Source organism: Pelobates fuscus, chromosome 12 (assembly GCF_036172605.1).
Source record: "Pelobates fuscus isolate aPelFus1 chromosome 12, aPelFus1.pri, whole genome shotgun sequence".
NCBI classification, from domain to species: Eukaryota; Metazoa; Chordata; class Amphibia; order Anura; family Pelobatidae; genus Pelobates; species Pelobates fuscus.
The window spans coordinates 75,490,546-75,494,502 of record NC_086328.1 but is presented as its reverse complement, the minus strand read 5'-3'; positions in this window follow the sequence as shown (position 1 = coordinate 75,494,502).

Sequence of the window (3,957 nt, the reverse complement as noted above, 5' to 3'; positions counted from 1 at the left end):
CAGCCACCTCACCTATCACCCCCTCACCCTGTCACCCCATCTGCCACCCTGCCACCCCCTCACCCTGTTGCAACATCTGCCACACCCTCACCCAGTCACCCCATCTGTCACCCAGCCACCCCACCTGTCACCCCCTCACTCAGCCACCCCACCTGTCACTCTCCCCACCCAGCCACCCTACCTGCCACCCTCCTAACCCAGTCACACCACCTCAAACTGTCACCTCCCTCCCCCTGCCACCCACCTGTCACTCCTCTCTCACCCTGCCATCCCACCTGTCACCCCCTCACTTTGTCACCCCTTCACCCTGCCACCCCCTCACTTTGTCACCCCCTCACCCTGCCACCCCCCTGTCACCCCCTCTCACCATGCCACCCCACTGTCACCTCCTCTCACCATGTCACCCCCTCTTACTCTGTCACCCACCCTGTGACCCCCCCACTGTCACCCCCCTTACGCTGTCACCTCATCCTGTCACCCCACCTCACTCTACCACCCCACCTGTCACCCCCCTCACCCTGTCACACCCCTCACCCTGCAACCACCCCACCTGTCACCCCCCTCACCCTGTCGCCTCCCTCACCCTGTCACCCCTCTCACCCTGCCACCCCACCTATCACCCAGCAAACCCATCTGTCACCCCACCTGTCACACCCTCTCACCCTGCCACCCCACCTGTCACCTTCCTCACCCATTCTCACCATGCCACCCCACCTGTCACCCCCTCTTACCTTGTCACCCCCTCACCCTGTTACCTCCCAGTCACCCCTTCTCACCCCACCTGTCACCCCCCTCACCCTGTCACCCCACCTCTTACTCTGTCACCCACCCTGTGACCCCCCCACTTTACCCACCCTGTGACCCCCCCACTTTACTCTGTCACCTCACCCTGCCACTCCCCAAACAATATGTCACCCCCTCTCAGCCTTTCACCCCACCTCACATTGTCAGCCCCTAACACTATGTCATCCCCTCTCACCATGTCACTCCACCTCAAATTGTCAGCCCCTAACACTGTCACCCCACCTCACATTATGTCACCCCACCACACACTGTCACCCCACCACACAGTCACCCCACCTCACATTCTGTCAGCCCCTCACACTCTGTCACCCCCTCACACTCTGTCACCCCCTCACACTCTGTCACCCCCTCACACTCTGTCACCCCATCACACTCTGTCACCCCCCCTTTCACTCTGTCACCCCCCTCTCACACTAATGTCACCCCCTCTTACTCTGTTACCCCCTACACAATGTCACCCTCCCTCTCACACTAGGTCTCCCCCCTCTCACAGTAGGTCTCCCTCACACACTAGGTCTCTCACCTCTCACATTATGCCACCCCTTCCCACTGTCACCCCCCTACACAATGTCACCCTCCCTCTCACACTAGGTCACCCTCCTGTCACCCCCTCTTACTCTGTCACCCACCCTGTGACCCCCCCACACTGTCACCCACCCGTACTCTGTCACCTCACCCTGTCGCTCCCCACACACTGTCACCCCACCTCACACTTTCACCCCCTCACACTAAGTCACCCACCCTCTTATTCTGTCACCCACCCTCTTACTCTGACACCCCCCTCTTACTCTGTTACCCACCTTCACTATGTCACCCTCCCTCTCACTCTGTCAACCCCTCTCACTCTGTCACATCCCTTTACTAATGTAACCCTCTCACACTGTCACCACCCCTCACACTATGTCATTTCCCCCACACACTCTGTCACCACTCTCTAGGCACACTGACAACCCTCCATACACACGGTCTCTCCCTCCGCACACACGGGCACCACTCTCCGCACTCGGGCACCTCCCTTCATTCTCACTGTCAACACTCTGGCACCCACCTCCATACACTTTGGCACCCTCCTGCTCTTTTACACTCAACCTGCCACAGTTACCCCTTTACTCACCCCGTCACTCCCTGAAGGCAATAATTATACACACTGTCATAAAATAGCTCTGCCTTAAAGTGCCAAAGGCCACAGGCAGTACACAAACATACACATGCTCAGAGAAACATACATACATATACAAGGATACTCCCTGCCAGACACACATTCTCAGGCACACAGAGGTAGACAATGCAACAATGTATACATAGACTAGCTCTCTATATCCAGTGCTGCAAGCTCCCTCTTCAATATATCTACAGCTTCTTATACACACAAATCAACTGCTATTTTTTCAATAATGGTGTTAGTGGGGGGCCTCATGTATGAATCTCGCCTAAGGCCTCGCGAAGTCTAGAGCCGCCACTGCTCATACGTATATTTTAAATCAGGCTTAGAGTATAGTAGGAGCATTCATCCCATGCTTCTGTCTCAAATATAGATGACAAAGTGTCATAATAATTAGACGCCGAACATACTGCGTCAAAGTGACAAGTTCTGTGGTCCATAAATGTGGCTAGTCTTGGCTGCATGCAGTAAAGTGGTCTAAAGAGACCTTGTTAGCAAAGAAGGATAGCTAATATGAATAGTCCTAATGGTAATGATAATAGCGATGTCTTAGAGGATATGCTGTAACGAGTTTAAGAGAAACTTAAATAAAAAAAAAAAAACAACTACAAAAAAGGGCTAAACTTGTATAAACAGCCAAACAATATGGCAGTGTTGAAACCGTTTCTAACTTGTGCAAGGTGATACCAAGCTCTCAACCCCCACAGAGTAGATTGACCAGCTGCCTGCAGAGTGCAAACGAGAGGCTATAGTCACTATCTAGCTACCACTACTGCTTAAAGGCAGCCTATAATCACCATCAAGCTAACACTGCTGCTTCAGGGCAGCCTATAATCACCATCCGGCTAACACTGCTGCTTCAAGGCAGCCTATAATCACCATCCAGCTAACACTGCTGCTTCATGGCAGCCTATAATCACCATCCGGCTAACACTGCTGCTTCAAGGCAGCCTATAATCACCATCCGGCTAACACTGCTGCTTCAGGTCAGCCTATAATCACCATCCAGCTAACACTGCTGCTTCAAGGAAGCCTATAATCACCATCCAGCTAACACTGCTGCTTCATGGCAGCCTATAATCACCATCCAGCTAACACTGCTGCTTCATGGCAGCCTATAATCACCATCCAGCTAACACTGCTGCTTCAAGGCAGCCTATAATCACCATCCAGCTAACACTGCTGCTTCAAGGCAACCTATAATCACCATCCAGCTAACACTGCTGCTTCAAGGCAGCCTATAATCACCATCCAGCTAACACTGCTGCTTCAAGGCAGCCTATAATCACCATCAAGCTAACACTGCTGCTTCAGGGCAGCCTATAATCACCATCCAGCTAACACTGCTGCTTCAAGGCAGCCTATAATCACCATCCAGCTAACACTGCTGCTTCATGGCAGCCTATAATCACCATCCAGCTAACACTGCTGCTTCAGGACAGCCTATAATCACCATCCAGCTAACACTGCTGCTTAAAGGCAGCCTATAATCACCATCCAGCTAACACTGCTGCTTCAGGGCAGCCTATAATCACCATCCAGCTAACACTGCTGCTTCAGGGCAGCCTATAATCACCATCCAGCTAACACTGCTGCTTCAAGGCAGCCTATAATCACCATCCAGCTAACACTGCTGCTTCAGGGCAGCCTATAATCACCATCCAGCTAACACTGCTGCTTCAAGGCAGCCTATAATCACCATCCAGCTAACACTGCTGCTTCAGGTCAGCCTATAATCACCATCCAGCTAACACTGCTGCTTCATGGCAGCCTATAATCACCATCCAGCTAACACTGCTGCTTCATGGCAGCCTATAATCACCATCCAGCTAACACTGCTGCTTCAGGGCAGCCTATAATCACCATCCAGCTAACACTGCTGCTTCAAGGCAGCCTATAATCACCATCCAGCTAACACTGCTGCTTCATGGCAGCCTATAATCACCATCCAGCTAACACTGCTGCTTCAAGGCAGCCTATAATCACCATCC